Source organism: Procambarus clarkii, chromosome 39, assembly GCF_040958095.1.
Source record: "Procambarus clarkii isolate CNS0578487 chromosome 39, FALCON_Pclarkii_2.0, whole genome shotgun sequence".
Classification (NCBI taxonomy): Eukaryota; Metazoa; Arthropoda; class Malacostraca; order Decapoda; family Cambaridae; genus Procambarus; species Procambarus clarkii.
Window position 1 is genome coordinate 5,626,573 of NC_091188.1, and position 12,552 is coordinate 5,639,124.

Here is a 12,552-nt window from a genome sequence, read left to right on the forward strand (position 1 = left end):
CGTTTCTCTTGTATTACTTGCCTGAGTAATCCACGTTTCTTAAGTATACAAATAATGTTAACTGAGATTAAGAAAGAAGTCGGTGACGAAGCATCAAAGTAACTGACGGAAAATCCCTCCAAATTACGAATTTGTTCGTGTAAAGCTGACAGAAGAGTGGCTTGGAACTTTTCAAGCCTACGAGAGTCTACTGTAGTGCCCAGTGTGCCTATGGTATAGGTTGGTCTGGCTCCCTACGTGGTTAGGGTCTGCTGATCAGACCGGTGGGCCTACAGGAATTCAGAAAACCTCATTCCCATGACTGTCGCGGCATTTACTAAAACTGCAACTGTCTGTGGCACGAAGGAGGAGCTTCTCTACACCGTTTGTTCTAAAAGCCCACTTCTAGAACCGCACTTTGAACAGCACCTACGTTACCAGCAGCTTGAGCACGGCATCGTTTAGACTTTCTTCTATATTATTTTATGTTTAATTTTTTTATTTATTTTCATTACTTTGTGTATTTTTAAAAGGGTGTCCTTATAGTTTTTTTTTTATTTTGTTTACACAGGAGGGTACAGAAACACACGATTGCTGACTCCTGTTAACAGGCTCAGAGTTTTCCCTTCCCATATCTCATGGTAAGCCTTACCCCACTAGTTTCCTGGAACACAACCCGCCAACCGGTTAACAACCAGGTACCTAATTACTGCTGAGTGAACAGAGGCGAACAGTTAAGGACTGACGCCTAACCAAAACTTCCCTGACCACTCTCGAACCTTGACAAATCGCTCACCAGTCCAGTCGCTGATTTGCAAGAAAGCATTTTTTTCCCCCGTTTCCCAAAACACAAAATCCTATTTTGATATAGTTAGCCAACCAGTCAGAGCCGTTTTTTTTTCTATCAGCAGGGACTACGTTGTTTGTAATCCTGGCAATGATTTTTCGATGCTTCGCAACAAACATATCAACAAATATCATCATCGCAGAGCATCGTACATCAACATGAAAGCCAACAGAGTATTTCCCCAGATCCAACATGTCGTACAGCTCCGCCTGCGGAAGCGACGGGCATTCCAGGACTATCACGACCAGTTGTGGCTGCGTAAATAAGCCTCCATCACCGTACCTCATCAGTCTCTCTCAGGATCCCAAGGAAAAAAGAGGTCCGCTTCAACCGAGGAAAGCATTGTTGTACTTCATAACTGAGGTATACTCTACCGTTGGCTGTAGTCATTGGTAAGCACTGACGTAACCTGTTGCAGTATCCGCAGTATCCTAAACGGCTGTAAAATGGGCACACTCTGTTACAGGCCCTAACCTGAAGAAAGCACTGTTGTAATCCTCTGGATAACATAAATGGCTGTAGGGTATCTTGTTGACTTTAAACTTGTGGACTCCTGATGTAGGGCGCGGTCTGTTGTAAGCCGTAAGCTCAAATAGGAACTGTTGAAGGCCTTAAACTGAAGAAAGTCTTTCTTAAACTCAAGTCTTACAGATGAGCAAAACTCAGGCACAGACTAGTACTCTGTAGTACTAGTACACTATAGTACTATACAGCTGGATGTTCATGAGTTTAAGGGTAATCTTCCTTGTTATCTTAGTAGTCATAAATGACTGAAGGATTATGCAATAACTCGCGATTGTTTCTCGGTCCTCAACAATATGCTCTCGTCCTCAGGATTAAATAATATGAAGATTTTCATTTATGTGATCTACGTCCTCTGCCTAGCGCCTATAAACTCGTCAGCAACTGTTGGCTATGGAAACGTTGCACAACAATGATCAGGTTACTTTTTTATTAATACATGAGGTACATCTGCATTAGTGCAGCTACCCTAGACTATATGAAGTGGAGTACAGTGTGTCAAAAAAGCTAACTACATGATGCTTAAAAATCCCCATCACACAGGATGGTTAGTCATACAGAGGCATGTGAGAGGCAGTTTGCACTGGCAGACTCCGGATGCATTTTGAGGATATCATCAACACATGAGTGAGTAAGGTAGCAGTGGTAATAAAAGTCCCCATCTCGCAGGATGGTTAGTCATACAGGGGCATATGTTTAGTAGCCTGCACTGACAAAATTTGGATACACTATGAGCGTATCTTCAAGAATACGAGAGTGAATAAAGTAATTGCAAAGCTCCAGGTACCTCATGCCAACTGGTCTGAAAGGTCTAATAACTGGGCATTCGGTGATGTAGTGTGGGAGATCATGCCGTAGGTCCTGCTCACAGAGTTTGCAACTGGAGTGCTCAGGACTGGGAGATCCGTCACCTGCAGCCACCTGCGACAGGTAACGGTAGCCCAAACTGATCCTTGCAACCACTGTCGCACAGCCTGGTGGACGTTTTGTGCTGCCCATAGATATAGGTTTCAGATCTGAACAAATCATAGCTTTTTATACTAGTACTTTCAGGTCGCTGGGAGTCAGTAATTTCTTTCCTATCAGACCTCAGTGTTTGCCCTCTCCTTTTGGACGCTTAAATCTAAGGTGAGTTCACATAAGGAATGACTGTTAGTGAAAATATGTAAAGTTCGCTTCCTTAAGCAGTTTTCAAGGAATCACAGAACATTTCCATCAACACCAAGTCGCTTATCCCTGTAAATCAAGACTTTGTATCAAAGCCTAAGAAATGCTCGAACTGTGTCCAAGGAAATGACAGCCGCGTCCTCTCTCCGTTCAAGACATGTGTTCAGTTTAATTTCACCTGCAGTAACAGCCAGGTTTTACGGTCTTATATTATCTCTAACAAAATATGTTTGTTAGTAAATATTTTATTGAAAGTTTTTTTGTCTCTATACAAGAAATATTTCTAAGTCATAGTAATATAGTCTAGGACTACAGTTTGCCTGCTACAGGACTAGGACTACATACATCGAGAAGTTTGGTAAGACATTCAGTGTATATTCTGTTAATTTGTATTATCTATCTAATGCAATCATAATAATAATAATTATTATTATTATTTTTATTCCATCTGTTGCTATTATTCTAAACATAATATATTTTTAGTAAAACATAATATTATGTTTCAATTTGCTGTCCTCTACTGCAGGAGGGAAGAACATTTACCGAGGGTTGACGAACAGGAAGTATCTGGCCTTGACCCCTTGCCAGCACAGCCGGTCCGAGGTGTGGGAGACGAGCCGGAGGGATGAGGGTGTCATGTGTGGTGTGGTGTGTGGTGGTGGTGTTGGCTCTGTGGTGCAGCGTCCTCGTCAGCTCACTACCCAACCCTGGTCTGTAGTCACACTGATCAAGTAGTTTTGTCCAGCTAATTATTATACAGTTCTCTAAGGGGGTACACTTTCCCCTGGTGTGTTTTCTCGTGTTTATATGTTAAAAGGTTGCGCGTGTTTTGTTTTCCATCTTAGACGTGGCCGCTTTATTTATACAATGCTAACTAGAATATATACATTTTCTTCTTCTCTTTATTGACATGATTATTGAGCACTCAACGATAGGAGGTGACTAAAGATCTTTAACAGTGCTAACCAGTATATGTACAATCTCATCTGTTCTACATAGACAGGGTTCTACTACATATTGTGCAGTGGGTTATTGGGTACCTAACCAAACAATGTGATGGCAGTGCACAGTAGCAAATTGTAACTCTAACCATTATATATATATATATATATATATATATATATATATATATATATATATATATATATATATATATATATATATATATATATATATATATATATATATATGTTCGTATCTTGGAACATATACACACTAGACTCAGGTGACTAGAGCAACCTTGGAATATATTCACACTAGAGCAATTTTGGAATATACACACCATCGCGAGCTCCAGGGTACCCGTACCCCACTTTAAGATCCCCCGTGCTAATATAACTAATGTTTTTGGGTTCAATTATCTGTGACTTTAGAACAACATCAGTGTGAACAAGATGGAGATTTTTTGGCAGGATAAGATCAATCTATATTTTGGCAAGAGTTACCAGTACATTGACATGCAGTATAATTATGAACCTTGCCGGCTCTAATCACCGGTAAACTTGCCTAATAACGAGTGGTTTGACTGTCATTAAGGACGGCTGTAACGTGGCCATGTCGTTGGTTACAGAAGGTGACGGCCGGGAACTCCCTGCAAGAAGGGTGACCAGAGAGGAAAACCGTTTCGTCCCGGAATATGCCATCGGGGGCTGGAACGCCAAGCAATCTCATTCGGTAAGGCAGTCTCTGTTAAGGACCTAAAATTCCATTAATGTTTATGTAGTGACATCAATAATATACACATGATCTTACATATTACTTACATCAGGAATTGAGTGCGAGATGTTGTGAACTAAAAGTATATATATTTGACCTCTTCAACAGGGAGTGCTATTCAGAACTCCAGGAAATACGCGAAGACCCAGAATATGGTTTGGTACACGCAAGTACCACCGTTAGATTTTGACATGCCGGGATTCTCGCCCACTACCACTACCCGCACCAGCTGGGGACCTGGTCCACTACCCGCACCAGCTGGGGATCTGGTGCACTACCTACTTGGCCGCCCCCCCCCCCCAACCCCCTTATCAGCTGAGGACCAACAGACATGTCATCTAATTCAATATTTTTGGCTATTTCTTTTAATTTCAGTTTTTATTCTTCTGCAAAGCAAATATTTAGCAAAAATGTTATATATGAAGGTGTGAAGTTTTGAGGCTTTAAAGCTTTTACATATGATTTAGACAGTACGAAATATATATGTACTTTTACCAAATATATTTAATCTTATCATTGTTAGTAAATTTTGTATAATCCTATGAAATGAAAGGTGAAAAGTATTACATAAATAATAATAATAATAATAATAATAATAATTAATAATAATAATAATAAGAAGAAGAGGGAGGTTTTGAACGAATCAATCTTTCTACTACGGTTAATGACCCCTCGAGTTCATTCTCTCAAGCAATCCCCCGTAATGGATACACATTTTGGATGCACTGCTGTATCAAAACCAATATCAACACTTCATCCTTGTGGGAGATATGAACCAACAAAAAGTGGCTCGAGCATTTGACGATTGCCTGGCTGCCTGCGTTCTAACAAAACGTGTAAACGTTTCCTTTTCTTTACACACAGAAATCACAATAGCGTGATGTATCAAATGAACCAATCCACATGGGCCGTGACGAGGATTCGAACCTGCATATAAGAGAATCCCAGACGCTGCCTTAATCGACTGCAAAAATCACATTGCACAATCAATTGGGATTGTGCGGTTGAGGAGTATGATTTTGGGAGGCGAATGTTAAGAAGTATCCGCCGGAGATGTACCCTGAGAAACACGTTGGGTATTTTTCTTGATGACGTTGTTCCGGGTACTCCTGGGTCCTATGTGTTGCGGTGTTTGTCTGTGTCTGTCTGTGTGTGTCGTTGTGGGGTGGGTGGTTGTGGGGTGGGTGGTTGCGTGTGTGTGTGTGTGTGTGTGTGTGTGTGTGTGTGTGTGTGTGTGTGTGTGTGTGTGTGTGTGTGTGTGTGTGTGTGTCTGTGTGTCTGTGTGTGTGTGTATGTGTGTGTGTGTGTGTGTGTGTGGCGTTTGTCCCCGGTTCCTGTGTGTTCGGGGTTTGTGTTTGTGTTTGTTTTTATAAAAGGTTGTCTACATAGATTTTTTTAATTTTGTTTACACAGGAGGGTACAGAAACACACGATTGCTGACTCCTGTTAACAGGCTCAGAGCTTTCCCTTCCCATATCTCATGGTAAGCCTTACCCCACTAGTTTCCTGGAACACAACCCGCCAACCGGTTAACAACCAGGTACCCAATTACTGCTGAGTGAAAAGAGGCGAACAGTTAAGGACTGACGCCTAACCAAAACTTCCCTGACCACTCTCGAACCTTGACAAATCGCTCACCAGTCCAGTCGCTGATTTGCAAGAAAGCATTTTTTTTTCCTGTTTCCCAAAACACAAAATCCTATTTTGATATAGTTAGCCAACCAGTCAGAGCCGTTTTTTTTTCTACCAGCAGGGACTACGTTGTTTGTAATCCTGGCAATGATATTCGATGCTTCGCAACAAACATATCAACAAATATCATCATCGCAGAGCATCGTACATCGACAGAGTATTTCCCAGGATCCAACATGTCGTACAGCTCCGCCTGCCGAAGCGACGGGCATTCCAGGACTATCACGACCAGTTGTGGCTGCGTAAATAAGCCGCCATCACCTTACCTCACCAGTCTCTCTCAAGATTCCAAGGAAAAAAGAGGTCCGCTTCAACCGAGGAAAGCATTGTTGTACTTCATAACTGAGGTATACTCTACCGTTGACTGCAGTCATAGGTAAGCACTGACGTAACCTGTTGCAGTATCCGCACTCTATGACCTAAACGGCTGAAGGCCGTAATATGGGCGCACTTTGTTACAGGCCTTAACCTGAAGAAAGCACTGTTGTAATCCTCTGGATAACATAAACGGCTGTAGGGTATCTTGTTGACTTTAAACTTGTGGACACCTTACCTTGAGGTGCTTCCGGGGCTTAGCGTCCCCGCGGCCCGGTCGTCGACCAGGCCTCCTGGTTGCTGGACTGATCAACCAGGCTGTTGGACGCGGCTGCTCGCAGCCTGATGTAGGGCGCGGTCTGTTGTAAGCCGTAAGCTCAAATACGAACTGTTGAAGGCCTTAAACCGAAGAAAGTGTTACTTAGACTCAAGTGCTACAGATGAGCAGGACTCGGGCACAGACTAGCACTCTATAGTACTATAGTTTTTTGTCTCTATACAAGAAATATTTCTAAGTACTTACCAATTGGCTAATTTCGGGTTTAAGGCTTATCAATGGCAGGAGGGGTATTAAGGCCGCCACAGTAGATTATATTGACCAACCAACATGTATACTTTAGTTCTGAATATAGTCTAGAACTACAGTAAACTCCCAGCAAATATACACCGAGAAGTTTGGTAAGACATTCAGTGTATATTTTGTTAATTTGTATTATCTATCTAATATAATAATAATAATAATAATAATAATGATAATAATAATAATAATAATAATAATAATAATAATAATAATAATAATAATAATAATAATAATTACTCCTTCTGTTGCTATTATTCTAAACATAATATATTTTTAGTAAAACATAATATTATGTTTCAATTTGCTGTCCTCTACTGCAGGTGGGAAAAAAATTTACCGAGGGTTGACGAACAGGAAGTATCTGGCCTTGACCCCTTGCCAGCACAGCCGGTCCGAGGTGTGGGAGACGAGCCGGAGGGATGAGGGTGTCATGTGTGGTGTGGTGTGTGGTGGTGGTGTTGGCTCTGGGGTGCAGCGTCCTCGTCAGCTCACTATCCAATCCTGGTCTGTAGTCACACTGATCAAGTAGTTGTGTCCTGCTAATTATTATACAGTTCTCTAACGAGGGTACACTTTCCCCTGGTGTGTTTTCTCGTGTTTATATGTTAAAAGGTTGCGCGTGTTTTGTTTTCCATCCTAGACGTGGTTCTTTATTTATACAATGCTAACTAGAATATATACGTTTTCTTCTGCCCTCTATTGACATGATTATTGAGCACTCAACGATAGGAGGTGACTAAAGATCTTTAACAGTGCTAACCAGCATATGTACATTCTCATCTGTTCTACATAGACAGGGTTCTACTACATATTGTGCAGTGGGTTATTGGGTACCTAACCAAACAATGTGATGGCAGTGCACAATAGCAAATTGGAACTCTAACCACTATATATATATATATATATATATATATATATATATATATATATATATATATATATATATATATATATATATATATATATATTTATATATATATAGTGGTTAGAGTTCCAATTTGCACTAAAGTATATATATATATATATATATATATATATATATATATATATATATATATATATATATATATATATATATATATATATATATATATATGTTCGTATCTTGGAACATATACACACTAGACTCAGGTGACTAGAGCAACCTTGGAATATATTCACACTAGAGCAAACTTGAAACATACACACACCAGCCAGAGCTCCAGGGTACTCGTACCCCACTTTAAGATCCCCTGTGCTAATATAACTAATGTTTTTGGGTTCAATTATCTGTGACTTTAGAACATCAGTTTAAACAAGATGGAGAATTTTTAGCAGGATAAGATCAATCTATATTTTGGCACGAGTTACCTGTACATTGACATGCAGTATAATTATGAACCTTGCCGGCTCTAATCACCGGTAAACTTGCCTAATAACGAGTGGTTTGACTGTCATTAAGGACGGCTGTAACGAGGCCATATCGTTGGTTACAGAAGGTGACGGCCGGAAGCTCCCTGCAGGAAGGGTGACCAGAGAGGCAAGCCAATTCGCATATGCCGCCGGGGGCTGGAACGCCAAGCAATCTCATACGGTAAGGCAATCTCTGTTAAGGACTTAAAATTTCATTAACGTTTATATATTGACATCAAAAATATACACATGATCTTACAGACACATTATTTACAAATTACTTACATCAGGAATTGAGTGTGAGATGTTATGAACTAAAAGTATATATATTTGACCTCTTCAACAGGGAGTGCTATTCAGAACTCCAGGAAATACGCGAAGACCCAGAATATGGTTTGGTACACGCCCGTACCACGGTTAGATTTTGACATGCTGGGATTCTCGCCCACTACCACTACCCGCACCAGCTGGGGATCTGGTCAACTACCCGCACCAGCTGGGGATCTGGTCAACTACCCGCACCAGCTGGGGACCTGGTCCACTACCTACTCGGCCGAACCTTATCAGCTGAGTTTCAACTTAGATTCAACAGAGCAGAAGAAGTTGTTAAACACATATGGCAAAATCTTACTGAAGCGACCATACGAGTCATAAATACTCATACTCCGCCCAAGTAAAACAGAAACAAGCAACACTTAGTGGGCCAGCCAGAGGCTTAGGGCCCGCGCAGGAATATCCCTGCGGAAAAAAAAAAAGCTGAGGACCAACAGACATGACATCTAATTCAATATTTTTGGCTATTTCTTTTAATTTGTTTTTATTCTTCTGCAATGCAAATATTTAGCAAAAATGTTATATATGAAGGTGTTATGAAGATTTGAGGCTTTAAAGCTTTTACATATGATTTAGACAGTACGCAATATATATGTACTTTTACCAAATATATGTAATCTTATCTTTGTTAGTAAATTTTGTATAATCCTATGAAATGAAAGGTGAAAAGTATTACATAAATAATAATAATAATAATAATAATAATAATAATAATAATAATAATAATAATAATAATAATAATTAATAATAATAATAATAAGAAGAAGAGGAAGGTTTTGAACGAATCAATCTTTCTACTACGGTTAATGACCCCTCGAGTTGATTCTCTCAAGCAATCCCCCGTAATGGATACACATTTTGGATGCACTGCTGTATCAAAACCAATATCAACACTTCATCCTTGTGGGAGATATGAACCAACAAAAAGTGGCTCGAGCATTTGACGATTGCCTGGCTGCCTGCGTTCTAACGAAACGTGTAAACGTTTCCTTTTCTTTACACACAGAAATCACAATAGCGTGATGTATCAAATGAACCAATCCACATGGGCCGTGACGAGGATTCGAACCTGCATATAAGAGAATCCCAGACGCTGCCTTAATCGACTGCAAAAATCACATTGCACAATCAATTGGGATTGTGCGGTTGAGGAGTATGATGTTGATACTTCTGTAAGCTATTCCTCTGTGAAGTGCAAGGTTGGTGTACTGGGTGCTGATGTGGTTGCGGAGGGTGGTATGGACCCTGGTATGGCGTCTGTTGTCGAGGTGGGGGCCGGTGTGGTGCCCTTCGGTCACGCTTCGGGTGCCTCACCCGCGTCTGTTGGTGTCAGTTCTTCATGGGGGGTGGTTCCCCCTGCTGGGGGTGTTGGTCAGCGTGGTGGACTCGTGGTGGTCCTGAAGAAGGCGGCTTGCCCGGTGGGGTTCGTGCCCACGCCCCCTGACCCGTCGGCGGTGGTCTTGCCGCCTCTCCAGTCTCCGCCCTCTTCGTCAGTGTCTCCTGCTTCGTCGGCAGCGGTGATACCGCATCTTCAGTCTCGCCCGTCGTCTTCTTTGTCCTCTGCTCGGGGGCAGCTGCCTCGCCTCTGATCGTCTGATTCCGTCGTTTATGTTCCGCTCGGAGCATGATGGGGATGACTTACCTACTAAGCAGCGGTGAGCAATTTGGGAGGCGAATGTTAAGAAGTATCCGCCGGAGATGTACCCTGAGAAACACGTTGGGTATTTTTCTTGATGACTTTGTTCCGGGTACTCCTGGGTCCTATGTGTTGCGGTGTTTGTCTGTGTCTGTGTGTGTAGTTGTGGGGTGGGTGGTTGCGTGTGTCTGTGTGTGTGTGTGGTTGTGGGGTGGGTGGTTACGTGTGTGGGTGTGTGGTTGTGGGGTGGGTGGTTACGTGTGTGTGTGTGTGGCGTTTGTCCCCGGTTCCTGTGTGTTCGGGGTTTGTGTTTGTGTGTTTGGTTTTATGTGTGGCCCTTTTTGGCTGGGTTTGCGTTTTTTGTCAATGCTCTGTCACTTGTTAATTGTATGTTGTAACTTGTAACTTGTCCGTTGTGCATTGTTTGTTCTTTCCTGTCTCACTTTGTGTTATGTTGTATACATGTGTTTTCTATAGTGTTTGTGTGTGTGGCTGTTTTTTTTTCTGTGTTTTTTACGTGTCAATGCATTTATCTCTATATTCTATACTGCCGATTGTTTACCTTTGGTGCAATTGTTTTTGTGTGTATTACTTTCTTTGTTTCCTTGTTATGTGCATCATGTTTGTGTTCATGTATTGTTTCTCTGTTCTGTGTGTCCTGTTTACTTTTATGGTATGTTACATTTTGTGTGTGGCTATTTTGTTCTTTGACCCTTTTGTACTTGCTTTTATAAATAAAAACAAGTCAGCAGACTAACAGACGTTGTCACAGCCCGAATAAGACTTGGCTACAAGTATCTCTGGCAGTTCGGCTTGTACAGGGATCTAGATGAAGTTAAGTGTAAAGTGTGTAGACAAAGACAGGGACACACACTCGAACACTATATCTAGGAATGTAGTAAAATTGAGCCAGTTAGAGATAAATCTAAGCTCACGCTGTATGATATGGCAACCTATCTTATTACCATAATGACAGTTACCATATCTCATGGTAAGCCTTACCCACTAGTTTCCCTGGAACACGACCCGCCAACCGGTTAACAATTGTACCCAATTACTGATCGGTGAACAGAGTTGAACAGTTAAGGATTGACGTCCAGTCAAAACTTCCCTAACCACTCTCGAACCTTGACAAATCGCTCACCAGTCCAGTCGCTGATTTCCAAGAAAGCGTGTGGCCCAAACGTTCGGTTCGGAGTTATTTTTCCACCACAAAAGTCTATTATGATGTAGTTAGCCAACCATTCAGAGCCAGTTTTAAACAGAGCTGTTTTCGTTGCCAGCGGGGACTACGTTGTTTGTAATCCTGGCAGTGATATTCGATGCTTCGTAACAAACGTATCAGGAAATCTCATCAACGCGGAGCATCGTACATCGACAGAGAAGTCAACAGGGTATTTCCCAAGATTAAACAGGTCGTACAGCGCCGCCTGCGGAAGCGACGGGCATTCCAGGACTATCAAGACGAGTTGTGGCTGCGTAAATAAGCCTCCATCCCCTTACCTCTTCAGTCTCTCTCAAGAACTCAGGAAAAAAAGAGGTCCGCTTCAACCGAAGAAAGCACTGTTATACCTCATAACTGAGGTATACTCTACTGCTAGCCGCAAACACAGGTAAGCACTGACGTAACATGTTGCAGAATCCGCACTCTATGACCTAAACGACTAAAGGCTGTAAAACAGGCACACTCTGTTACAGGCCCTAACCTGAAGAAAGGACTGTTGTAATCCTCTGGAGAACATGGATAGCTGTAGGTATCCCTTTGACTTTAAACTGATGGACACCTGATGTAGGGTGCGGTCTGTTGTAAGCCATAAGCTCAAATGCGAACTGATGTAGGCCTTACACTGAAGAAAACACCGTTGTACAAATGAGCAGGACTCAGGCAGAGACTAGCATTCTATAGTACTAGTACACTATAGTACTATATAGCTGGATGTTCATGAGGTTAAGGGTAATCTTGCTTGTTATCTTAGTGGTCATAAGTGACTCAAGGATACTGCAATAACTCGCGATTTTTTCTCGGTCCTCAACAATTTGCTCTCGTCCCTCTGGATAAAATAATTTGGAGGTTTTCATTAATGTGATCTACGTCCTCTGCCTAGCGCCTGTAAACTCGTGTGCAATCATTTGCAATGTTAGCGATGTAAATGTTGCACAGCAATGGTCAGGTTACACTCTCCTGTTGGACACTTACATCTACGGTGAGCTCACAGGAGGAATGACTTTTAGTGAAAACATGTAAAGTTTGCTTGCTTAAGCAGCTTTCAAGGAATCACATAAAATTTCCATCAACACCAAGTACCTTAAGCTTATAAATCAAACCTTTGAGTCAAAGCCTAAGTAATGCTCGAACTGTGTCCAAAGAAATGA

General features: G+C 41.6%; 1 long non-coding RNA gene across 3 annotated transcripts; it reads left to right on the forward strand.

Moving 5' to 3' along the window:
• The first annotated feature begins 1,021 nt into the window (after positions 1-1,021).
• On the forward strand, positions 1,022-9,170 carry LOC138372734 (uncharacterized). Of its 3 annotated transcripts, none has more exons than XR_011230911.1 (8): positions 1,032-1,218; positions 3,042-3,225; positions 4,086-4,189; positions 4,340-5,307; positions 5,982-6,299; positions 7,139-7,322; positions 8,294-8,391; positions 8,557-9,170. It is a non-coding gene; the product is annotated as an uncharacterized lncRNA (long non-coding RNA). The 3 variants fall into 3 exon arrangements; XR_011230912.1 differs by having other exon boundaries at positions 5,985-6,299; XR_011230910.1 differs by having other exon boundaries at positions 1,022-1,218; positions 4,340-6,299.
• Positions 9,171-12,552: the final 3,382 nt, after the last annotated feature.